This window comes from Trachypithecus francoisi, unplaced genomic scaffold, assembly GCF_009764315.1.
Source record: "Trachypithecus francoisi isolate TF-2019V2 unplaced genomic scaffold, Tfra_2.0 Lachesis_group10, whole genome shotgun sequence".
Lineage (NCBI taxonomy): Eukaryota > Metazoa > Chordata > Mammalia > Primates > Cercopithecidae > Trachypithecus > Trachypithecus francoisi.
In genome coordinates this window covers 98,521,395-98,548,116 of record NW_022681455.1, presented here as the reverse complement: position 1 = coordinate 98,548,116, position 26,722 = coordinate 98,521,395, and the positions used below count along the sequence as shown (strand labels likewise).

The following is a 26,722-nucleotide window of genomic DNA, read 5'->3' as shown; positions in this document are numbered from 1 at the left end:
CGTGTTAGCCAGGATGGTCTCGATCTCCTGACCTCGTGATCCGCCCGTCTTGGCCTCCCAAAGTGCTGGGATTACAGGCTTGAGCCACGGCGCCCGGCCCCGAGACTTTGTCTTAAAAATAAAAAAAAAAAAAGCCGGGCGCGGTGGCTAAAGCCTGTAATCCCAGCATTTTGGGAGGCCGAGACGGGCGGATCACGAGGTCAGGAGATCGAGACCATCCTGGCTAACACAGTGAAACCCCGTCTCTACTAAAAATACAAAAAACTAGCCGGGCGAGGTGGCGGGCGCCTGTAGTCCCAGCTACTCGGGAGGCTGAGGCAGGAGAATGGCGTAAACCCGGGAGGCGGAGCTTGCAGTGAGCTGAGATCCGGCCACTGCACTCCAGCCTGGGTGACAGAGCAAGACTCCGTCTCAAAAAATAAATAAATAAATAAATAAAAAATAAAAAATAAAAAATAAAAAGAAAAGAAAAGAAAGCAAAGGGGAAAGTGAAAGTGAGAACCCTGGAGCTGTGCACTGTGACCCCTGCTTTCTGCGTGAGAGGAAAAGATGCTAGAACCACAGGAGAATGGCATGATTGACCTACCAGATTATGAGTATGTAGGAGATGAAACTTGTCCTCCTTTCCCACCTGCAGTCTCTCCAGACAGAAAAGATGATGAAGAGGCTGAACCTGATGAAGAGTCAGGAAGTGGAGCACCTGTTCCTGTACCTCCAAAGAGAACAGTTAAAAGAAATATACCCAAGCTGGATGCTAGAGATTAATTTCAGAGATAAGACTTCCAGCCTTAAGGCATGTATTTGATAAGGCAAAATTCAAAGGTAAAAGTCATGAGGCTGAAGATTTGAAGATCCTAATCAGACACATGGAACACTGGGCACATAGCCTATTCCCTAAACTGTAGTTTGAGAATTGTATTGACAGAGTTGAATACCTGGGAAGTGAAAAGGAAGTTCAGATTTGTTTAAAACAAATTCGACTCGATCTCCCTATTTTACCTGAAGATTTTATTAGCAATAATGATGAAGTTGTGGAAAATAATGGGCGTGATGTAACTGCTATTGAATTAGATCCCTTTCTGACAAACTCATCTGAAAGTGAGATGTTTGCTTCTGAGTCAAGTAGAAGCCTCATAGAAGAGCAACAACAAAAAATTGAGAGAAATAAACAACTGGCCTTAGAAAGAAGGCAGGCAAAGCTGCTAAGTAATAGTCAGTCCCTAGGAAATGATATGTTAATGAATACACCCAGGGCGTAGACAGTTGAGGTTAATACTGATGAGGATCAAAAGGAGGAGTCAACTGGATTAAGGGAAGACATGCTAGACATTCCATATAATGATGCTCCTGCTAATACTTTAAATGAAGAGGAGGAATTAAAACTAGAGGAAACACTCCTGGATCAGTTTTCACAAATGTGCAACAGTAACTTGATTCTTTTTTTTTTTTTTTTTTTTGAGACGGAGTCTCGCTCTGTCGCCCAGGCTGGAGTGCAGTGGCCGGATCTCAGCTCACTGCAAGCTCCGCCTCCTGGGTTTACGCCATTCTCCTGCCTCAGCCTCCCAAGTAGCTGGGACTACAGGCGCCCGCCACCTCGCCTGGCTAGTTTTTTTTTGTGTGTGTATTTTTTAGTAGAGACGGGGTTTCACTGTGTTAGCCAGGATGGTCTCGATCTCCTGACCTAATGATCTGCCCGTCTCGGCCTCCCAAAGTGCTGGGATTACAGGCTTGAGCCACCGCGCCCGGCCAGTAACTTGATTCTTCATCCAGAAATGTTACTGAATTGCTACATAAGTTTCCATTAAGATAAAATGTATCTGTTAACTCACCATCCTGCAAGCTTGGTGTTACTATGTTTTTTTTTATTGTAGTTTTTTGTTTGTTTGTTTGTTTGTTTGTGAGATGGAGTTTCACTCTTGTTGCCCAGGCTGGAGTGAAATGGTACCATCTCTGCTCACTGCAGCTTCCACCTCCCTGGTTCAAGCGATTCTCCTACCTCAGTCTCCTGAGTAGCTAGGATTACAGGCATCTGCCACCATGCCTGGCTAATTTTTTGTATTTTTAATAGAGACGGGGTTTCACCATGTTCGCCAGGCTGGTCTTGAACTCCTGACCTCAGGTGATCCACCCATCTCAGCCTCCCAAAGTTCTGGGATTACAGGCATGAGCCACTGTGCCTGGCCATATTTTTTTCTTCTTTGAGTGAAAATCCTTAGGTAGTAAAATTTTTACAGATTCTTGTTTAAAATCTGGTATTTATTTATACTTATTCTTGTCACTTTAGATAGATCTATTTATTCTCTTTAATGTTTGTTTTTATATAGATATTACTTTATAAAATGATTAGGGCTGGGTGCAGTGGCTCACGCTTGTAATCCCAACACTTTGGGAGGCTGAGGCAGGCGGATCACTAGGTTAGGAGATCAAGACCATACTGGCTAACACGGTGAAACCCATCTCTACTAAAAATACAAAAAATTAGCCAGGCATGGTGACGGGAGCCTCTAGTTACAGCTACTCAGGAGGCTGAGGCAGGAGAATGGCGTGAACCTGGGAGGCAGAGCTTGCAGTGAGCCGAGATCACGCCACTGCACTCCAGCCTGGACAACAGAGCGAGACTCCGTCTCAAAAAAGAAAAATAATAATAACATAAAATGAGTAGTAGGTAATAAGCAGTTTCTGCAGTTGATCTATCATTGAATGCCTTGTTTTCACTAAGTTGGAGGTTTTGTTTGTTTAGACAAAGTCTCACTCTGTTGCCCAGGCTGGAGTGCAGTGGTGAAATCTCGGCTCACTGCAACCTCTGCCTCTTGGGTTGAAGCGATTCTCCTGCTGTGTAGCTGGGATTATAGGCATGAGCCACCGTGCCCAGCTACTTTTTTTTTGTATTTTATTATTATTATACTTCAAGTTCTAGGGTACATGTGCACAATGTGCAGGTTCATTACATATGTATACATGTGCCATGTTGGTGTGCTGCACCCATTAACTCATCATTTACATTAGGTATATCTCCTAATGCTATCCCTTCCCCTTCCCCCGACCCCACAACAGGCCCTGGTGTGTAATGTTCCCCATCCTGTGTCTAAGTGTTCTCATTGTTCAGTTCCCACCTATGAGTGAGAACATGCAGTGTTTGGTTTTCTGTCCTTGCGATAGTTTGCTCAGACTGATGGTTTCCAGGTTCATCTATGCCCCTACAAAGGACATGAACTCATCCTTTTTTATGGCTGCATAGTATTCCATGGTGTGTATGTGCCACCTTTTCTTAATCCAGTCTACCATTGATGGACATTTGGGTTGGTTCCAAGTCTTTGCTATTGTGAATAGTGCCGCATTAAACATGCATGTGCATGTGTCTTTATAGCAGCATGATTTATAATCCTTTGGGTATATACCCAGTAATGGGATGACTGGGTCAAATGGTATTTCTAGTTCTAATTCCTTGAGGAATCGCCACACTGTCTTCCACAATAGTTGAGCTAGTTTATAGTCCCACCAACAGTGTAAAAGTGTTCCTATTTCTCCACATCCTCTCCAGCACCTGTTGTTTCCTGACTTTTTAATGATCCCCATTCTAACTGGTGTGAGATGGTATCTCACTGTGGTTTTGATTTGCATTTCTCTGATGGCCAGTGATGATGAGCATTTTTTCATGTGTCTGTTGGCTGCATAAATGTCTTCAAGAAGTGTCTATTCATATCCTGTGCCCACTTTTTGTTGGGGTTATTTGATTTTTTCTTGTAAATTTGTTTAAGTTCTTTGTAGATTCTGGATATTAGCCCTTTGTCAAATGGGTAGATTGCAAAAATTTTCTCCCATTCTGTAGGTTGCCTGTTCACTCTGATGGTAATTTCTTTTGCTGTACAGAAGCTCTTTAGTTTAATTAGACCCCATTTGTCAATTTTGGCTTTTGTTGCCATTGCTTTTGGTGTTTTAGACATGAAGTCCTTGCCCATGCCTATGTCCTCAATGGTATTGCCTAGGTTTCCTTCTAGGGTTTTTGGTCTAATATTTAAGTCTTTAATCCATTTTGAGTTAATTTTTTATAAGGTGTAAGGATGGGATCCAGTTTCAGCTTTCTACATATGGCTCGCCAGTTTTCCCAGCACCATTTATTAAATAGGGAATCCTTTTCCCATTTCTTGTTTTTGTCAGGTTTGTCAAAGATCAGATGGTTGTAGATGTATGGTATTATTTCTGAGGGCTCTGTTCTGTTCCGTTGATCTATATCTCTGTCTTGGTACCAGTACCATGCTGTTTTGGTTACTGTGGCCTTGTAGTATAGTTTGAAGTCAGGTAGCATGATGCCTCCAGCTTTGTTCTTTTAGCTTATGATTGTCTTGGCAATGCGCATGCCCAGTTAATTTTTGTATTTTTAGTATACACGGGAAGTGGGAGGGGAGGGAGAGAAAGAAGGGATGAGAAAGCCTAGGCTAGAGCCAGGCGGAGCACAAGGCAGGGGCCATCTCCCCAGTTCTCTCGCCGCCCTGTCCTGCACACACAGCCCAGGATCACAGGCCAGGGAGGGCGGCTGGGACAGGCCTCGTGTGGCTCTGTTTCCCACCTCCCAGAGGAGAAAGTGGGGATGAGTCACAACCAGGAGACCTGGTAGGACACAGCAGGAACTTCTTGATTAAACAGCAGAGCATGGGCTGGGTGCCGTGGCTCACGCCTGTACTCACACTCATCCCAGCACTTTGGGAGGCTGAGGTAGGAGGATTGCTTAAGCCCATGAGTTTAAGACCAGCCTGGGCAACATAATGAGATCCTGTCTCTACAAAAATAAAATAAAATAAGCAGCAGAACTGTCCCACAGGGAAGGGACCTCCTCCTAGGAGCCCTGGCCTTACCCGAGGCAAGGGACTGGCCACCATGACCTCTCAAAGGGCACAGGCTGCATGGTGTTTCTTGGGGTTGATGGCACCCCATGGGGAAGGTGGGTTTTCTGCTCTGTGCCTCAGTTTCCCTCTGTAAGGCAGAGTTGTGTTTAGTGCCCTGGGTTTAATGACAGGGAAGGGTGGGGGATGTGTAGCCCAAGCCTGGGGGGCGATGTCTCTGCGTGTCCATGTCCAGGTGGGCCCTGAGGCCTCCTCCTCCCCACCCCCAGCCTTTGTTCCAGGAAAGGCAGGAAAAGGCAGCTGGAGGAGAAGGGTGGAGGGCTGGAGCCCGCAGAGTGTTTCCAGGGAAAAAGTGATCTTTCCACTGAACGGCCAGCCAGTGCCACCTCCCCCACTCCACCCCACTCCCACCCTTCCCCTCCCGCCGCCGCCTCCATTTCTTCCTCCCTCACTTTCTGGCAGAAGGAGCCCAGCAGCTGGAAAAACCATGCTCTTCTCCCAACTCCCACCCTTAGCACTGCCCAACTCCAGGCGCCTGCGGGCAGGGCAGGGGTGTGTGAGAGTGTATGTGTGCGAGTGTATGAGAGTGTGTGTGAATAGTGTGTGTGAGAGTGTGTGTATGAGTGTGTGTGCATGTGTGAGAGTAAATGTGTGAGTGTGTGTGCATGTGTGAGAGTAAATGTGTGTGAGGGAATGTGTGTTTGAGTGTGTGTGCATGTGTGTTTGAGTGTGAATGTGTGTGAGTGTGAGTGTCCATGTGTCTTTGAGTGTGCATGTGTGTTTGAGTGTGAGTGTGCGTGTGTTTAAGCGTGAATGTGTGTGTTTGAGTGTGAGTGTGCATGTGTGAGTGTGAGCGTGCATGTGTGCTTGTGAGTGTGCGTGTGTGTTTGTGTGTGAGTGTGCATGTGCACGCATGGCTGCCGCTGACATAACCCAGGTGCATGTGAGGACATGGGAGTAGCGTGGCCATCACCTGTAGTAGATGCTGGAGAGAAGCAGGGTGCATAAAGGGGGAAGGAAACGGGCCTGAATCCACCCCCTGGAGCCTCAGTTTTGCCACCTGTATGTGGGGTGGCACTGGCCCTGCTTCGCTAGGGCTGATGTGTCCCAGGGAAGCCAAGGTGGAAAGGGCAGGAACAGGTCTTGGTCCTCCTGGCTACCAACTGTGCTCATAGCAACCTTCGAAGCAGGCACTGCTATTGTCCCTTCATCCCACATGGGGAGTCCGAGGCTCAGGGGTGTCAAGTGGCTTGCAGCTGGCAAGTAGCTGACTTGAGACCAGAACTCAGGTCTGCCTCACTTCAGGGCATCTCTCCCAACCCTGCGCTGCTGCCCCAGGTCACACCGAGGCCTGACCACCTCATCTTCCCTCCAGGCTCTGGGATTCAGTTCCTGTTCCCTGGGCAATTAGCCGCTCCTCCTCTGCCTGTAGGGCCTGAGGCCCTTCCTTGACTCAGGGATGTTCAGCAGGTTGTCCCAGGCCAAAAAATCTCCTCAGGTCACCTGGTCCAACACCTTGTCATTCATTTGGTTAACCCCGAGGCCCCAGGCCTAGTGCTTAAGGTTGCAAAGTACATCCGGCCAGAGCTGGGGCTCCAGCCCCCTGCCTGGTGGTCCAGGAATGAGCTGTTTTTCTCCCTTCCTTCTCCCAGGCAGATTGGCTCCTGGAGGGGCTGTCAGCATAGACACACCCCCCTTCCTCTCTCTCCTCCGCCGTCCCCAAGCCCCACCGCTGTTTCCCTGCCCTCCTCAAATGGGGGGCTCAGCTGCGGGGAGAAGCTGAGGTTCCCGGACATCCCTCCCTGTCCCTGGGCATGGATCCCTGTTGGGATTCATGGATCCCATAGGCTGCTCTGAGGGACACAGGCCTTCCCCAGCCCCCATGTCTGCCCACTCCTCCCAGTATAAACACCACGGTTAATAATGTATATTTGCCCAGGGGCACGCAGCCTCTCAACAGCAAGCCCATAACTTCCAACCAGCGCCACATGGAGGGTGTCAGAGGACTGCTGGGACATTAGTGCCCTGTGCCTGACACGGGCCTCACGGGCCAGCACGCCCCAGGTGGGCCAGCCTCATTGCGTTGCACAGCCACAGCAGGTCCACCTCCCTTTATGGTGTATGGTTGTAAAAATGGGTGACCCAGAAAAACTCCTTTTAAACTATTTTGAAACTTCTGATGTTGAGGCTCCTGCATACATCGTCTTCTATCATGTAAACCTAGGTACTTGAAAGCAGCCCCTTGGTTGGTCTGGCTGGAAGCCAACCCAGCACCACTGGGGGTCGGGGGGATGCTGGGCCAGCAGGAAGTGGCAAGAACAGTGGTGCCCAAAGGCCAGGTGCGGTGGCTCATGCCTGTAATCTCAGCACTTTGGGAGGCCGAGACGGGCGGATCATGAGGTCAGGAGTTTGAGACCAGCCTGGCCAACAGAGTGAAACCCCATCTCTACTAAAAATACAAAAAAAAAAAAAAAAAAAATTAGCCAGACGTGGTGATAGGTGCCTGTAATCCCAGCCACTCCGGGGCTGAGGCAGGAGAATTGCTTGAACCTGGAAGGCGGACGTTGCAGTGAGCTGAGATTGCACCATTGCACTCCAGCCTGGCAACAGTATGAGACTTGGTCTCAAAAAAAAAAAAAAACCCCCCCAAAAAAAAACAGTGTCGCCTTACCCATTATTGCCTTTTCCCTGAGTCCAATCCACCACTCCCCTGCCCCAGAGGTTTTTTCTCCTCTTCTCGCCATACTGGTACACCCCACAGGTTAGGGTTTATCTGGTGAGATTGCGGGTGCCATAAAGATGAGACAGGATTGCATTGATTCATTATGTTGATTGATTTCAACTCTGGACTCCATAGAACTAAATTGGAATCCTGATTCTGCCACTTACTTGTGATTTCGAGCAAGCAATACTACCTCTTAGAACCTGTTTCTTCATTTGTAAAGCAGGCTGTTATCCATTCATTCACATCCACGCATTCATCCATCCACTCACCTGTGAATCCACTCACCCACTCACTCACTCACCCGTCCATTCACTTCTTGATATGTACTAAGGGCCAGGGTCTGGCCCAGGTCCTAGAAGGTGAAACGGGCTCATGAAGACTAGATCTGTTATCATATAGTCCTTATTTCCATGATGAAACATATTTCTGGGCTGGGCGTGGTGGCTTACACCTGTAATCCCAGCACTTTGGGAGGCTGCGGCAGGCAGATCACTTGAGGTGAGGGGTTCGAGACCAGCCTGGCCAACATGGCGAAACCCCGTCTCTACTTAAAAAAAAAAAAATGTAGCTGGGTGTGGTGGTGGACACCTGTAATCCCAGCTACTTGGGAAGCTGAGACAAAAGAATCGCTTGAACCCAGGAGGTAGAGGTTGCAGTAAGCCGAGATTGCGCCACTGCACTCCAGCCTGGGTGACAGAGCCCGACTCCATCTCAAAAAGAAAAGAAAAAGAAACATATTTCTGAATTTTACAGACCTAGACTTCAAATGAGCACTGTAAATATCAAAAGGCAATGCTTAGGCCAGTGATATATATCCGCCCGGGGCCATGCGGCCTCTCAACAGCCATTACCCCTGCAAGCCCATATAACAACCTGCCAGCGCCACATGGATTGTGTCAGAGGATGCTGGGTGGTTGCTCCCCCTGCCCGACACCGGCCTCACGGGCCAGCACGCCCCAGGTGGGCTGGCCTAACCACCTCATGTGGCCACAGCAGGGCTATCTACCTTTGCAGTGTATGGTTGTAAAAATGGGTGACCCAGAAAAATGCCTTTTAAACTATTTTGAAACTTCTAATATTGAGGCTCCTGCATACGCATAGTCTTCTATGGTGTAAACCCTAAAGCTGTCACTGGGGCGGGGAATGGAGCTGAGCAGTCCCTTGGCTGAGCCAATATGGGGAGGCTTCCAGGAGGAGGGGTTTTGGGGAGCTGTGTGCCCGTCTAGAGGTGACTTGTTCAGGGATGATGCCTAAGGCACGGAGGGGAGTGGAAGGTGGCCAGGGCCTGGGAAAGATCCAGAACCAGAACATCCGCCCAGAGGCCCATGGCCTTCCCAGAGCCTGCTGGACACCCAGCCAGGCTGGCCAGCACAACCAAGGGCAGGGAGGATGGGATGCAGCCACAAGATGAGGCCCCAGGCTTGCTGGGAAGGTACTAGGGTGGAAGGGGGCCTCCACCAGCCATGGAGTCAGCCAATACTGTAACTTCCCAAGGGGTCAACCTTGCCTGCTGCCTAGACAGAGCTAATTAATCAAGACAGGGGAATTGCAATAGAGAAAGAGTAATTCACACAGAGCCAGCTGTGCGGGAGATCAGAGTTTTGTTATTACTCAAATCAGTCTCCCCGAGCATTCGGGAAGCAGAGTTTTTAAGGATAACTTGGTGGGTGGGGGAAACCAGTGAGCCAGGAGTGCTGATTGGTCAGGGATGAAATCATAGGGATCAGATCAGATGAGCCGGTTTATTGATCTGGGTGGTGCCAATTGATCCATCAAGTGCAGAGTCTGCAAAACATCTCAAGCACAGAGCAGATTAGGGAAGGTCAGAATCTTGTCAGAATCTCCAGCTGCATGACTCCTAAACCATAATTTCTAATCTTGTGGCTAATGTTAGTCCTACAAAGGCAAGCTAGTCCCCAGGCAAGAAGGAGGTCTGTTTTGGGAAAGTGCTGTTACCATCTTTGTTTAAACTATAAACTATGAACTAAGTTTCTCCCAAAGTTAGTTCAGCCTACACCCAGGAATGAACAAAGACAGCTTAGAGGTTAGAAGCAAGATGGAGTTGGTTAAGTTAGATCTGTTTCACTGTCTCAGTCATTAATTTTGCAAAGGCAGTTTCAATAGCAGCCCCAAAGCTGTTGCCCTCCCTGGACTCAGCTTAGCTCATCAGACGCTAAACTCTGTGCTTTCTGGTGCCCAGTCTGAGCTCTGCGGACACTGTACCTGCCCTGGGGAGTTGACACTTGGCGGGGACACGGACACTGCCCCCAGCTCCCCGGGTTGGTGCCCCCTTCCCTCAGCCGCTGCAGCTGTGAGCTGCCAGGAGCTCGAAGCTCTCCAGAGGATGCCTTTGATTGATGGCAGCCATGCTACTGGACCTGCCCAGGAGGTTATGAGCGATGGTTGAAGGCCAGCAGTGTGGGTTGGGTGGGGGTGTGGGGTAGGGGTGTAGAGCAACCTAGTCCCCTTGCCTCTTGATTTCACAGCCTCTTTGGTGCCATTTGTGCCCTGAAACTCCCCTTCAGATCAGGCTGGGGCAAGATTTCTCCCAAAACCACATCTTGGCCCAGCCCTGCCCTGCTTCTCACTCTTACAGTTTTCTTGAGATCGCAGTGAAACTCCTGCATAAGAATTCCCATCTCTGGCTCTGTTTCTGGGGGACTTGATGCCCACAAATTTGGCGATCTCTCCCACTGACTGTACATCAGAGATGGGGGGGAGTGACCGGGCGCAATGCCTCACACCTGTAATCCCAGCACTTTGGGAGGCCAAGGTGGGCGGATCACAAGGTCAGGAGATCAAGACCATCCTGGTTAACATGGTGAAACCCCCGTCTCTACTAAAAATACAAAAAAAATTAGCCGGGTGTGGTGGCGAGCACCTGTAGTCCCAGCTACTCGGGAGGCTGAGGCAGGAGGATGGTGTGAACCTGGGAGGCAGAGCTTGCAGTTAGCCGAGATCCCGCCACTACACTCCAGCCTGGGTGACTGAGCAAGACTCCGTCTCAAAAAAAAAAAAAAAAAGATAGTGGGGAGTGTGGCCCAAACTTGAGGGCACAGGAAAGCCTCCCAGAAAAGGTGACATTTGAATTTGGGTCTTGAAGGTTCAGTAAGAATTGCCCAGTGGGCTGGTCCAAGTCCAGTGGTGTTTACAACTAATCAGTCACAACCAGTAGCAGATTTCTTTGTTCCTTCTCTTCTCTCACTGCTTCACCTGACCAGCTTAAAAAAAAAGAAAAGAAAAAAGAAAAAATGGCCAGGTGCGGCGGCTCATGCCTGTAATCCCAGCACTTTGGGAGGCTGAGGCAGGTGGATCACCTGAGGTTAGGAGTTCGAGACCAGCCTGACCAACATGAAGAAACCCCGTCTCTACTAAAAATACAAAATTAGCTGGGCTCGGTGGCTCATGCCTGTAATCCCAGCTACTCGGGAGGCTGAAGCAGGAGAATTGCTTGAACCTGGAAGTCGGAGGTTGTGGTGAGCCAAGATCACGCCATTGCACTCCAGCCTGGGCAACAAGAGTGAAACTCCATGTCAAAAAAAAAAAAAAAAAAAGGAATTGCTCAGTTGAAAGTTGCCTGCTGCGTTAGATAAAGCTGCCTGCTGTAATTGCTGAAGATGAGGGGAAGGCAGGTTAGGAAAAGGAGCAGCCTGAGCAAAGGGCCTGAGACAGGGAGAGGCAGGGCACAGACAGGAAGAGATTGGACCTGTGGCTGGAAGGCAGGGATATGGAAGGGAGGTAGGAGATGAGATTAGAAAGGAATTTAGGCTGAGCACTGTGGCTCAAGCCAGTAATCCCAGCACTTTGGGAGGCTGAGGTGGGTGGATCACTTAAGGCCAAGAGTTGACATGAGCTTGGTCAACATAGTGAAACCCTGCCTCTACTAAAAACTTCAAAAATTAGGCCAGGCATGGTGGCTCACACCTGTAATCCCAGCACTTTGGGAGGCTGAGGTGGGTGGATCACTTGAGGTCAGGAGTTTGAGACCAGGCTGGCCAACATGGCGAAACCCCATCTCTACTAAAAATACAAAAATTAGCCAGGTGTGTGTCAGCCTGTACTCTCAGCTACTCAGGAGGCTGAGGCAGGAGAATCGCTTGAACCAGGGAGGTGGAGGTTGCAGTGAGCCGAGATCGCGCCACTGCAGTCCAGCCTGGGTGACAGAGCGAGACTCTGTCTCAAAAATAAGGAATTTAGTGCCAGCACAGAGAGAGAATGCCTGTCACCATGTAAGCCAGGAGCTGTGAGTTCACACCACCCACCACCCCTCTGTCTTGCACACACATAGTCGCGGCTGATGGACCATCACACTCTTTCTTGTTGAGCCCAGACAGAGCCTCAGAATCCTCAACGCTGTACCCTGGCAGGTTCTATCTACTGATGGAATTACCATGAGGTGACACCCATTGACTATCCCTGCCCCGGGCCAAGCCCAGGTTGGACCTATGAGATGTGGGCTGAGTCCAGAGGCCTCCTGAAAATGGGCCTGAGTACAGTAGGGGTCTCCCTGGGGAAGCATCCATTGTGGCCCATAAATAGGTTAGGCGGTCAGGAAACGGGAAATCCTGAAACACAATGAGCCCTGCTGTGCAGGGGTTTCCTCCGGGCTGAGGGCCGGACTGAGGATGCTTCTTGGGCCAAACGCCTTGCTGAAGCAAGACTCCTGTTTGCTGGCCCCAGGCACCAGCTCTTCCCACAGCTCTCAGGGGGACTCAAGGCCCAGCCTCACCCCACCCAGCCCAGTGAGGGCAGCTCAGGACAGCCCAGGAGGAGCCAGGACAGGCAGGGTCCCACTGAGGGGAGACCGATTATCTGCCCGGTTCCCAGCTGAGCCCTGGCACCAGGCACTGGTGGGAGCTGCTTCGGTAGCCAGGTGGGGGCCAGGGAATAGATGAACTCCCTCCAGGGTCAGTGAGTGCTTCTGCCAGGCCTTCCAAGCCCAGGGGCCTGCACACCTCTAATGTCTGTGTCTGTGGACCTGTCTCCAACCAGGGCTCCCCCAAGGGCACAGTAAGCCCCAAACTGACCCTCCCTGGACCCCAACAACAGAGGCATAATGTAGTCCCTCAATAGAGAACCAGGTATCCTATAAAACTATGCTCTAGAAAAATTCTATTAAATAGGCAAGTAACAAAACACAAAGTCCTATAGGATCCCAATGCTGTTTGTTTGTTTGTTTGTTTTGAGACGGAGTCTTGCTGTCACCCAGGCTGGAGTACAGTGGCCGGATCTCAGCTCACTGCAAGCTCTGCCTCCCAGGTTTACACCATTCTCCTGCCTCAGCCTCCCGAGCAGCTGGGACTACAGGGGCCCGCCACCACGCCCAGCTAGTTTTTGTATTTTTTAGTGGAGACGGGGTTTCACCGTGTTAGCCAGGATGGTCTCGATCTCCTGACCTCGTGATCCGCCCGTCTCGGCCTCCCAAAGTGCTGGGATTACAGGCTTGAGCCACCGCGCCCGGCCTCCCAATGCTGTTAAAATGCAAACAGCAGGCTGGGCGCAGTGGCTCATGCTTATAATCCCAGCAGTTTGGGAGGCTGAGGTGGGCGGATCACACGGTCAGGAGTTCAAGACCAGCCTGGCCAATATGGTGAAATCCTGTCTGTACTAAAAAATACCAAAAAAATTAACCGGGCTTAGTGGCAAATGCCTGTGATCTCAGCTACTCAAGAGGCTGAGGCAGAAGAATTGCTTGAACCCGGGAGGCAGAGGTTGCAATGAGCCGAGATCACACCACTGCATTCCAGCCTGGATGACAGAGTGAGACTCTGTTTCAAAAAAAAAAAAAAAAGTACAAACAGCAATCTGTGTTCGTGTGTGTATACACACATGTGCACGGAAAAGGCAGGAAGGAGAAGCATCACATGTCAAGGTAGTGGGGATTATTATTTTCTTCTTTGTGCTTTTCTGGACTTCCTAAATTTTCTACAGTGAACTTTGTAATCATTTTTAAAAAGAAAAAAAGAAAAAAAGTCTGAGTGTGGTGAGGTGTGCCTGGAGTCCTGGCTACTTGGGAGGCTGAGGTGGGAGGATCACTTGAGCCCAGGAGATAGAGGCTGCAGTGAGCTATGATCATGCTACTGCATTTCAGCCTGAGCAACAGAGCAAGAGTGTCTAATAATAATAATAATAATGTTTTTAAAGAAAAAAACACTGAAATCCTACAATACCTGTTTTCTTTTAAGTACCATGTTTACAAATAATTTTTAAAGCAGTGGGGAAATAAATGCTGATAGAGACTGTAACACTGAGGGGAAAACAGGATGCGACATTGTATACATGGTATGTAAAGCAGAGGATGCTCAGGACAGGAGGGGACAGGAAGGAAGCACACAAGATTAGAGCCACTGACTTCAGGGGGGCCATCGCCACAGGCCCTGTCATCTATAGTATAGGATAATGCCCACACCCTTGCATACACTGCATACCACTAGTTTTTAACAGTTTTGGCAATCCAGTGCACGGAACGTAGTGTCTTGTAATTTGCACATCCTTGATCACTGAGCCCCGTGTTTCTTCCCAATGCTTCATTATGAAAATTTTCAGCATGTAGAAAAGTGGAAAGAATTGTACAATGGGCCGGGCACAGTGGCTCATGCCTGTAATCTCAGTACTTTGGGAGGCTGAGGCAGATGGATCATGTGAACCCACAAGTTTGAGACCAGCATGGGCAATGTGGCAAATCCCTGTCTCTACTAAAAACACAAAAAATTAGCCAGGAGTGGTGGCGTGTGCCTGTAGTCCCAGCTACCAGGGAGGCTGTGGTAGGAGAATCATCTGAGCCCGGGGAGTTGAGGCTGCAGTGAGCCATGATCACACCACTGCACTCCAGCCTGGGCGACGGCAGTGGGACTCTGTCTCAAAGAAAAAAAAAAATTGTACAGTGAACACCCATCTAACCACCATATGGGTTCTGCAACTAATATTTTACTAGATTTGCTTTAGCACATATCTATCTATCCATCCATGACTATCTTTTAAATGTATATTTCACTGTAAATTACAGACATCAGATACTTCGTCCCTAAACACTTGAGCATGCATATTATTCACTAGAATTGAATATTTGTTCATAGTTCCTCCCCCACCCCAGGTAAATTTTACATATAGTAATGTAACAATTTTTTTTTTTGAGACGGGATCTCACTATGTTGCCCAGGTTGGTCTCGAACTCTTGGCTTTAAGCAATCCTCCCACCTTGGCCTCCCAAAGTGCTAGGATTACAGGCATGAGTCACCACGCCTGGTCTGGTAATGTAACAATCTTAAGTGTGTCATTTGATTAGTGATGACAAATGCATACACCTGTGTAACCCAGTTCCCTGTCATGATATAGAACATGATCCCCCAAAAACTGTGTCCCCACCACCTGTTACCTAGTCAATATCTAACCCACCACTCTCCTGAGGCAATCAGGAATGCCTGATTGCTCTTACGTTTTCGTCATAGATTAGTTTTGCCTATTTTGAAACTTCCCATAAATGGAATCATGCCACTTGTGCCTGTTTGTCTGGCTTCTTTCATTCAACATTATGTCTGTGAGGTTTATCCATTTGTGATAGTCATTGCAATAGTTAACTACTATTGTTAAACAGTGTTTCACTGTATAGATAGACACATTGTTTATTCTGCTTACATTTTTACTTATTAATAAAGCTGCTATAAGCACATTCATGTACAAGTCTTTTTGTGAGCACATGTTTTTGTATCTCTTGGGATGCAATTTCTCTAGGAATATAATTGAGCCAGCCTCTTTTCTTTCTTTCTTTTTTTTTTTTTTTGAGACACAGTCTGGCTCTGTTGCCCAGGTGGGAGTGCAGTGGCCTGATCTCGGCTCACTGCAAGCTCTGCCTTCTGGGTTCACGCCATTCTCCTGCCTCAGCCTCCTGAGTAGCTGGGACTACAGGCACCTGCCACCACACCCGCCCAATTTTTTTCTTTTTTGAGACTGAGTCTCGCTCTATCGCCCAGGTTGGAACGTGGTGGTGCGATCTCGGCTCACTGCAAGCTCCGCCTCCCAGTTCACACCATTCTCCTGTCTCAGCCTCCCGAGTAGCTGGGACTACAGGTGCCCGCTACCACACCAGGCTAATTTTTTGTATTTTTGGTAGAGACACAGTTTCACCGTGTTAGCCAGGATGGTCTCAATCTCCTGACCTCGTGATCCACCCACCTTGGCCTTCCAAAGTGCTGGGATTATAGGCGTGAGCCACCGCACCTGGCCGAGCCAGGCTATTTTCATGTTTGTTAGACACTTGAATTTCTTTTTCTTTTGCCTATTTCTTTTTCTTATTGGTTTGTAGGAGCACTTTGATTGTATAGTGTTGGACCCTAAGGATGCAAAAGAGAAAATCTTAAGGCATAGGCCCTGCCCTCAGAGCACCCATAGTTTAGCAGGGTAGACAGACGGGGACATAACTAGGGATGTGATGGGGTGGCTGCTGTGCACTCATTTATTCCTTTGTTTATTTAAACTGAAAGTCCAACCGTGTCACTCATCTGCCGCACCTCACTCCAGGTAAAAGCCAACAAGGCTCTACAGGATCTCACATCATCTGGTTCCCTGCAGCTGCTCTGACCTCACTCCCCACTACTGTCGCCGTTCAATCAGCTCCAGCTGCTGTGGCTCCTCGCTTTTCCATAACTCACCAAGCACAATCCCTGTCTCAGGGCCTCTGGCCATGACAGTCCCTCTTCCTGGAACATTCCTCCCCAGAGGGCCACATTATTTTCTTCCTGTATTAGTCTCCCATGGCTGCCATAACAAATGACACAAACGTGGTGGCTCAAACAAAATAATTTCTTTCTTTTACAGTTCTGGAGTCCAGAGTTCCAAAATCACTCCCCTTCCAAAGGCTCCAAGAGAGAATTCCAGCATCTTCCAGCTTCTGGTAGCTGCATGTTCCTTGGCTTATGGCTGCCTCTGTCTTCACATGGTCCTCTCCTCTCCATCTGTCTTTCCTTTGTGTGTTTCTTATAATGATACTTCTTGTTGGATTAGAGTTCACTTGGATAATCTACCATCTAGAGATCCTTAACTACAAGAACTCTTTTCCCAAATAAGATTGCATTCAAAGGTTTTGGGGACTAGGACACTGACATATCTTTTTGGGGGCTGCCATCCAACCCACCACAGTCCATTCTCAAGTGCCCCCAAATTCATGAGTGAAATACATTGACCCCATCACAACATCCCCTAAGTCTCCATCCATTAGTTTGTTGTTGTTGCTGTTGTTGTTGTTTTCAGATGAAGTTTCACTCTTGTTTCCCAGGCTGGAGTGCGGTGGCATGATCTTGGCTCACTACAAACTCCACCTCCCGGGTTCAAGTGATTCTCCTGCCTCAGCCTTCTAAGTAGCTGAGATTACAGTCATGTGCCACCATACCCAGCTAATTTTTGTATTCGTAGTGGTGACGGGGTTTCATCATGTTGGCCAGGCTGGTCTCGAACTTCTGATCTCAGGTGATCCACCCACCTTGGCCTCCCAAACTACTGGGATTACAGGTGTGAGCCACCACATGTGGGCCCATTACAGTATTAACTCAAATCCAAAATTTCATCTAAAGATAATTATCTCAAAAAAGTCCCTTATCTCATTAGTTAATTAGGAATGGGTGAGAACTGGGATATGTTTTATCCTAAGGCAAAATTCCTCTCCACCTATGGACATATGAAACTCGGAAAAAAATTACATGCTTCCAAAATATCATGGGGGACAGGCATAGGACAGATATTTCCATTCCGAAATGGAGACAGCAGAAGGAGTATATAGGTGATGAGTCCCAAGCGAGTCCAAAATCCATCAGGGCCAATTCTGATAAGTTCCAAGGCCTGAGGATGATTCTCTTTGGCTCAATGATCCACTCTCAGCAGCCCTGTCTAGCCCAGTTGCTGTCTGTAGAATTTTGCAGGTCCGATAGCCTTCTTTCATTTTGTCTTGTCTCCATCTCTTTCAGTCTAAGCTGGCATTGTTTCTGCTGGTATGATACTTTCAAAAACCTTGTGGGTCTCCCATGTATTTAATAGGGATTCATGCCGTTAGACAAGAGGCACCTCTGGCCGGGCGCGGTGGCTCAAGCCTGTAATCCCAGCACTTTGGGAGGCCGAGACGGGTGGATCACGAGGTCAGGAGATCGAGACCATCCTGGCTAACACGGTGAAACCCCGTCTCTACTAAAAAATACAAAAAACTAGCCGGGCGACGTGGCGGCGCCTGTAGTCCCAGCTGCTCGGGAGGCTGAGGCAGGAGAATGGCGTGAACCGGGAGGCGGAGCTTGCAGTGAGCTGAGATCCGGCCACTGCACCCCAGCCTGGGCGACAGAGCGAGACTCCGCCTCAAAAAAAAAAAAAAAAAGACAAGAGGCACCTCCACATATATTTCCTGGTTGAGTTCACCTCTATTTTATCCCTGGCTTCTGTGAAAATGGTTGAGTAAATGCCTAAGTCACATACCTAATCTCTTCAGCACAAAGTTCTCTAGATACATTTTTGTTTCTCTCTCTGCAGCACACTTTTCCAACAGTAAATTTCCTCATTTTAACATCCTTTGCAATCTGGATAGGCCAAGAAACTTTTAAATCCACGAGCACTGGTTCCTTTTTGTTTAACAGTTCCTTCCTCAGTTTATTTCTTTCATCTCATATTTGAAGCCACAAGGAGAAATCAGGCCATACCTTTAACACTTTGCTTGGAATTCTCCTCACTAACTAAGTTCATTGCTTAACAAGTTCTACTTTCCACACAACAGTAAAACACACTTCAGCCAAGTTTTCTGTCACCATATAAACAGGATCTCCTTTCCTCCGGTTTTCTTCCTTTCTTTCTTTCTTTTTTTTTTTTTTTTTTGAGATGGAGTCTCCCTCGGTCACCCAGGCTGGAGTGCAGTGGCCGGATCTCAGCTCACTGCAAGCTCCGCCTCCCGGGTTTATGCCATTCTCCTGCCTCAGTCTCCCAAGTAGCTGGGACTACAGGCACCCACCACCTCGTCCGGCTAGTTTTTTGTATTTTTTAGTAGAGACAGGGTTTCACCGTGTTAGCCAGGATGGTCTCAGTCTCCTGACCTCGTGATCCACCCGTCTCGGCCTCCCAAAGTGCTGGGACTACAGGCTTGAGCCACCGCGCCTGGTCTCCTCCAGTTTTCAATAACATGTTCCTCATTTCTTAGCTGGGCACAGTGGCTCTTGCCTGTAATCCCAGCACTTTGGGAGGCCAAGGTGGGAGGACTGCTTGAGGCCAGGAGTTCAAGACCAGCCTGGGCACAATAGGGAGACTCTCTCTACAAAAAAAAAAAAAATTAGCCAGGCATGGTAGTTTGTGCCTGTAGTCCCAGCTACTCAGAAAGCTGAGGTGGGAGGATTGCTTGAGCCCAGGAGGTTGAGGCTGCAGTGAGCTGCGATCACACCACTGTGCACACCAGCCTGGGCAACAGAGCAAGACTCTGTCTCAAAAACAAAACAAACCAAAACAGAACAAAACGATGTTCCTCTTTTCCTTCTGAACTCTCACCAGAAATGCCTTTAATGTTCATATTTCTACCAACATTCTGTTCATAACTATATATTATTTGCGTTTATGGAAGTTTTCTCTTCCATGCTCCTAATTTCCTTCTGAGCCCTCAACATCAGCATCTTTTCTTTTTCTTTTTCTTTTTTTTTTTTTGAGATGGAGTCTAGCTCTGGCACCCAGGATGGAGTGTAGTGGTTCCATCTCAGCTCACTGCAACCTCCGCCTCCTAGGTTCAAGTGATTCTCCTGCCTCAGCCACCCGAGCAGCTGGGATTGCAGGTGCCCGCCACTACTCCCGGATACTTTTTGTATTTTCAGTAGAGACAGGGTTTCACTGTGTTGATCAGGCTGGTCTTGAACTCCTGAACTTGTGATCGGCCTACCTCAGCCCCCCAAAGTGGTGGGATTACAAGCATGAGCCACTGCACCCACCCAGAATCTTTATTTTTATTTTATTTTATTTTATTTATTTTGGAGACAAAGTCTCGCTCTGTTGCCCAGGCTGGAGTGCAGTGGTGTGATCTCAGCCTCTGCCTCAGCCTCCCCAGTAGCTGGGATTACATGCGCCCCCACCACACCCAGCTAATTTTTGTATTTTTAGTAGAGATGGGGTTTTACCATGTTGGCCAGGCTGGTCTCAAACTCCTGACCTCAAGTGATCTGCCTGTCTCAGGCTCCCACAGTGCTGAGATTATAGGCATGAGCCACTGCACCCAGCCAACATCAGTATCTTTAATATCTATATATATATATAGATAGATACTGGTACCATTCTTCTTCTTCTTTTTTTTTTTTTTTTGAGATGGAGTCTTGCTCTGTTGCCCAGGCTGGAGTCTCACTCTCTGTATGCTGGCTCCTCTTAGACTTCTGCCATAAGTGGAAGCAGCACAAAGCCCTCCCCAGACGCTGAGCAGGGGCTGGTGCCATGCTTCTGGTACAGCCTGCAGAAGTGTCAGCCTAATAAACCTCTTTTCTCAATAAATTACCCAGCCTCAGGTAATCCCCCATGACCACACAAAGGGACTAAGGCAGGCTGCCATGTCAAACTACCAGAAACTTGGTGACTTAAGAACAGAAATTTATTCTCAGTTTTGGAGCCCCAGATTCCTACATCAAGGGCCACACTTCCTCTGAAGTCTCTAGGGGAGAATTGTTCCTTGTCCCTTCCAGCTTCAGGTGGCTCCAAGTGTTCCTTGGCTTGTGGCTGCATCACTTCAATCTCTGCCTCCATCTTCACCTGGTCTTCGCCTTTCTGTGTATCTCTGTGTGTGTGGTGGTTTTTTTGCTTCGGTTTTGTTTTTGTTTTTAAAGATGAAGTCTTGCTCTGTCACCCAGGCTGGAGTGCAGTGTTGCGATCTCAGCTTACTGTAACCTCCGCCTCCTGGGTTCAAACGATTCTCATGCCTCAGCCTCCGGAGTAGCTGGGACTACAGGCTCGCACCACCATGCCCAGCTAATTTTTGTATTTTTAGTAGAGTTGGGGTTTCACCATGTTGGCCAGGCTGGTATCGAAGTCCGGACTCAGGTGATCCCTTGCCTCGGCCTCCTTACAGGCGTGAGCCACCGCGCCCACCCCTCTGTGTGTTTTTCTTATGAGATACTTGTCACTGGACTTAGGGCCCACGTGAATAATTCTGGATAATCTCATCTTGAGATCCTTAATGACATCTTCAAAGACCTTTTATTAAATAAGGTTACATTCATAGGTTTTGGGTAATAGGATGTGGATGCATCTTTTCAGGGCCACCATTCAACCCTCTATACTTCCTAATCTCCTGCAGGCCTTTACTAAAAGATGATCTGCTAAGGAAGACCTTCTCTGATCACATTATTTATTTATCTATTTGTTTATTTATTTTGAGATGGACTCTCACTCACTCTGTTGCCCAGGCTGGAGCACAGTGACATGATCTTGGCTCACTGCTGCCTCTGTCTCCCAGGTTCAAATGATTTTTCCTCAGCCTCCCAAGTAGCTGGGATTATAGGCACCCACCACCATGGTCGGCTAATTTTTTTTTTTTTTTTTTTTTTTTTTGAGATGGAGTCTTGCTCTGTTTCCCAGGTTGGAGTGCAGTGGCACGATCTCAGCTCACTGCACCCAGGAGGCAATCTCCACCTCCTGGATTCATGCTATTCTCCTGCCTCAGCCTCTCAAGTAGCTGGGACTACAGGCATGCGCCACCATGCCCAGCTAATTTTTGTATTTTTAGTAGAGATGGGATTTCACCATATTAGCCAGGCTGGTCTCGAAATCCTGACCTCAGGCAATCCACCCACGTTGGCCTCCCAAAGTGTTGGGCCTCTGAGTAGCTGGGACTACAGGCGTATGCCACCATGCCTTGCTAATTTTTGTATTTTTAGTAGAGACAAGGTTTCACCATGTTAGCCAGGCTGGTCTCGAACTCTTGACCTGAGGCAATCCACCTGCCTTGGCCTCCCAAAGTGTTGGGATTGTAGGTGTGAGCCACCATGCCCAGCCTAATTTTTGTATTTTTAGTAGAGATTGAGGCTACTAAATCTCTACTAAATGTTGGCCAGGCTACTTGAACTCCTGAGCTCAAGTGATCTGCCCACCTCAGCCTTCCAAAGTGCTGGGATCACAGGCATGAGCCACTGTGTGGCCAACCACATTATTTAAAAGCATATCCTCCCTCCACATTCCAGCCCTCCCAGTCTATATTAGTTTGTTATCATGCTGCTAATAAAGACATACCTGAGGCCGGGCAATTTATAAAGGAGAGAGGTTTAATAGACTCACAGTTCCACCTGGCTGGGGAGGCCTCACAATCATGGTGGAAGGTGAAGGAAGAACAAAGGCACGTCTTACATGGTGGCAGGCAAAAAGAATGAGAATCAAGTGAAAGAGGTTTTCCCTTATAAAACCATGAGATCTTGTGAGGCTTATTCACTACCATGAGAACAGTATGGGGGAAACTGCCCCCATGATCCAATTATCTCCCACTGGATCCTTCCCACAACAGGTGGGAATTATAAGAGCTACAATTCAAGATGAGATTTGGGTGGGGACGCAGCCAAGCCATATCACTGTCCTCTCTCCTGGTTTGATTTTTCTCAGTAATACTTACTCTCAGGCACACCATGCGTAGTTCACTGATGTATTGATTTTTATGTCTGTTTCCCTACTAGAATATAAACTCCATGAAAATAGATTGTCTATGTGTTGTTCTTTGCTGTATTCCCAATGCACAAAACAATCCTGGGAACACAGAAGACACTCAGTAAATAACAGGAAAGAAGAAATAAATGACTGATCATAGTGAGTGCCAAGTTCTGCATTAAATAGAAGGATACAAACAGTGCAGTAGGAACACAAAGGAGGGATCCGTGGTTCTGGTTCTGTTTGGGCGTCTTGTAAGCATCACAAAGAGGACATACCTGAGCTGAACCAAGTGGGAATGGGGAGTGTTGGGGCTCTCCAGAGGCAAGAAGAGTGGAACTAAGATCCAGAGTGTGTCTGGGAGAGGATGAAGAGGCTGCTGCCACTGGTCAATGGCCTGTAGAGAAAGAAGGAGAGAAAAGGGAAGGAATGGTGCAGGTGAGGCAGGGGCCTCTTTGGCCTATGGGCTGCCAGTCTCCCCAGGCTTTGCTGCTGTGAACCTCCATGATGGGAGAGAACATCCATGTCCGGGCACCTCCCAGTAGGAGATGAAATTTGGTGATTCCTCCCCAAACATATCTGAAACAGGGAAGCCCCACAATTACTCTCAGTGACCACATATGTCAAGGTGCACTGGTCAGCCCTCTATTGTTTGCAAGCAACTGAAGCCCAACTCAGACTGACTTCAGCTTAAAAGGGCACTTATTGGTCCCGGTATCTGAACAGTGGCGAGGTAGATCTCACTTTAGGCCTAAGTGCATCCAGGGTTCAGTGTCACCAGTAATCCGTCTCACTTCCCCTGCAGGGACTCTCAGGCAGGCCACAACTCCAACACGCACACCACTCAGCCAGGCGGGATGGCATCCAGCAGTCCTGAATCTACAAGCCCATCAGAAAACCACCTTTCTGGTGGGCCCGGTGGCTCACTCCTGTAATCCCAGCAGTTTGGGAGGCCTAGGTGGGTGGATCACCTGAGGTCAGGAGTTCGAGACCAGCCTGGTCAACATGGTGAAACCCCATCTCTACTAAAAATACAAAAATTAGTTGGGCGTGGTGCTGGGCACCTGTAGTCCCAGCTACTCAGGAGGCTGAGGCAGGAGAATCGCTTGAACCCAGGAGGCGGAGGTTGCAATGAGCCAAGATCGTGCCATTGCAAGGTTAGCTTTGATGGGGCACGGCAACCTTGGGTCATGCAGTCATCTTTGAACCAATCACTATAGCCAGCAGGGTGTAATCTGCTGACTGGCCAGGCTTGAATCACGTGACCAGCCTTGCATCTGAGAGGTCAAGCCAACCCTTCCCCCAACCAAGGGGACTGAAAACTGAGCATGGCTTTGATTCCTCCAAGGAAAATCCAGCTACTGGTATGAGAAGAAGGCAGGATGGGTTCTGGAAAGCCATGAGCCAGAAACAGCTCTTGTCACTGAGCCTGTGGCTAATGTGAAATGAGTTGCTGGAACACACTTTGCTGCATCAGCTGGCTCTCTCATTCACTCAAGAAGACACACTAGGGAGACATGATTTTAGGGTGTGGCTGATACAGTCAGGCCCCTGCCTTTACTGGCCCAGGTGTGCTGGCCCAAATCCCAACTGCCAGCTCCTGCATTTCTTTTTATTTATATTTATTTATTTAGAGACACAGTTTCACTCTGTCACCCAGGCTCGAGTGCAGTGGTGTGATCTCGGCTCACTACAACCTCCACCTCCCGGATTCAAGCGATTCTTCTGTCTCAGCCTCCCTGGTAGCTGGGACTACAGGCCTGTGACACCAAGGCCAGTTAATTTTTGTATTTTTTGTAGAGATGGAGTTTCACTGTGTTGGCCAGGCTGGTCTTGAACTCCTGACCTCAAGTGATCTGCCCGCCTCACACCCTCAGAGTGCTGGGATTATGGGCATGAGTCACCACGCCCAGCCACATATATACTTTAAAATCACATATTAGGTACAACTTTAGAAATGTAAACTTTGTTCCCTCTGTCATATTCCATTAAATGAGTATGTCTACATTTTACATCACTCTCTGCACATGCATCCGCCCTCTCTTCGTCATTGTCACTGTCCTTACTCTCTGAGTGTCCCTCAGCTTTCCAGTGTCACTGCCATCTAAGTGTTTGTAACACCTAAGATGCTGTCCCTGGAAATTTAACACAAGTCACAATTATCTACTTGCAAAATATTATGTCCTGCAGGTATGCTTCATTTTTTCATATACACAAACCATTTGATGAATTTTCACAAATAGAACCCATTCTCTGGGCGAGGTGGCTCACGCCTGTAATCCCAGCACTTTGGGAGGCCGAGGCAGGCAGATCACGAGGTCAGGAGATCGAGATCATCCTGGCTAACACAGTGAAACCCTGTCTCTACTAAAAATACAAAAAAATTAGCCTAGTGTGGTGGCGGCGCCTATAGTCCCAGCTACTCGGGAGGCTGAGGCAGGAGAATGGCGTGAACCCGGGAGGCGGAGCTCGCAGTGAGCCGAGATGGTGCCACTGCACTCCAGCCTGGGGGACAAAGCCAGACTTATCTCAAAAAAACAAAAAACAAAAAACAAAAAAACAAACAAAAAAAAACAGAACATGCCCAGTTCGCCAGAATGCCCCTCATGCTCCTCCTGGTCACTATCCCCCACCACAAGGGGAAACACTGTCTTTACTTCTAACGTCGCGGTTGGTTTGGCCTGTTGTTGTTTTTCCCTTTTGACTTCATTTCTTTCTCTTTCATTCTCCTTTCTGTCTTCCCCCTTCCTTCCTTCCCTCCGTCCCTCCTTTCCTTCCTTTCTTCTTTATCTCTTTCTACTTTTCTTTCTCTCTTTTTCTTTTTTTTTTTTTTTGAGACAGGGCCTCACTCTGTCGCCTAGACTGGAGTGCAGCTGTGTGATCTCGTCTCCAACTCGTGATCTCGTCTGCAACTCCTAATCTCAGGTGATCCTCTGCCTGGGTCCCACGAAGTGCTGGGATTATAGGCGTGAGCCACCACGCCCGGCCTTGACTTCATTTCTTTATTTATGATATAGGATTTTGGTTTTTTTCTTTTCTTTTTTTTTTTTTTGAGACAGAGTCTCGCCCTGTCGCCCAGGCTGGAGTGCAGTGGCGCGGTCTCAGCTCACTGCAAGCTCCGCCTCCCGGGTTCGCGCCATTCTCCTGTCTCAGCCTCCCGAGTAGCTGGGACTACAGCCTCCTGCCAAAAAATTAGTGCACGGCTAATTTTTTTTTGTATTTTCAGTAGAGACGGGATTTTACCATGTTAGCCAGGATGGTCTCGATCTCCTGACCTCGTGATCCGCCCGCCTTAGCATCCCAAAGTTCTGGGATTGCAGGCGTGAGCCATCGTGCCCGGCCTTGTTTTTCTTTATTTTTTGTTTTTATATAGGTTTCTTTTAAAATAAGTTTTACATTGTGGTTTTTATATATTTTTAAAGTTGCAATTTTATCCATTTTTAGAATGAATTTAATGGTGTTAATTTCATTCATGGTGTTGTACAACCATCACCACTATTTCCAAAACTTTAAATCACCCCAGAGACTCTTTAACCATAAAGCAATACCTCCTTATTCTCCATAATCCCAACCCCTGGGAACTTGCAATCTCCTTTCTATCTCCATGAATTTTCCTATTCTAATTATTTTTTTTTTTTTTTTTGGTAGAGAGATGGTTTCACCATGTTGCCCAGGCTGGTCTTGAACTCCTGGACTCAATTGATCCACCTGGCCTCCCAAAGTGCTAAGATTACAGGCATGAGCCACCGCACGGGCTGAATTTGCCTATTCTAGGTAGTTCTCACAATATTTGTTCTTTTGTGTCTGGTGTATTTCCCTTAGCATAATGTTTTCAAGGTTCGTCCATGTTGTAGCATGTATCAGAACTTCATCACTTTTATTCCTTTCTATAGCTGGATCACATTTTATCCGTTCCTGGACACTTGGATTGTTTTTACCTTTTACCTTATTTGGTCTGTTTTTTGTTTGTTTGTTTGTTTGTTTTCAGTCAGAGTCTCGTTCTGTCACCCAGGCTGGAATGCAGTTGCATGATCTCGGCTCACTGCAACCTCCACCTCCCAGGTTCAAGCGATTCTCCTGCCTCAGCCTCCTAAGTAGCTGAGAATACAGGCACCTGCCACCATGCCTGGCTGATTTTTGTATTTTTAGTAGAGATGGGGTTTCACCATGTTGGTCAGGCTGGTCTCGAACTCCTGGCCTGTAGTGATCCACCCGACTTGGCCTCCCAAAGTGCTGGAATTGACAGGTGTGAGACACTATGCCTGGCCTCAAGTACCCCTTTCAAAGTAATCTTTTTTTTTTTTTGAGATGGAGTCTCACTCTGTCGCCCAGGCTGGAGTGCAGTGGCCGGATCTCAGCTCACTGCAAGCTGTGGCTCCCACGTTCACGCCATTCTCCTGCCTCAGCCTCCCGAGTAGTTGGGACTACAGGCGCCTGCCACCTCGCCCGGCTAGTTTTTTGTATTTTTTAGTAGAGACGGTGTTTCACCGTGTTAGCTAGGATGGTCTCGATCTCCTAACCTCGTGATCCGCCC

The 26,722-nt window shown here is 48.1% G+C and overlaps 1 pseudogene; it reads left to right on the top strand.

Annotated features, from left to right (window-relative positions):
• The first annotated feature begins 535 nt into the window (after positions 1-535).
• LOC117088606 overlaps positions 536-26,722 on the top strand; it is a 45,459-nt pseudogene continuing 19,272 nt past the window's right edge.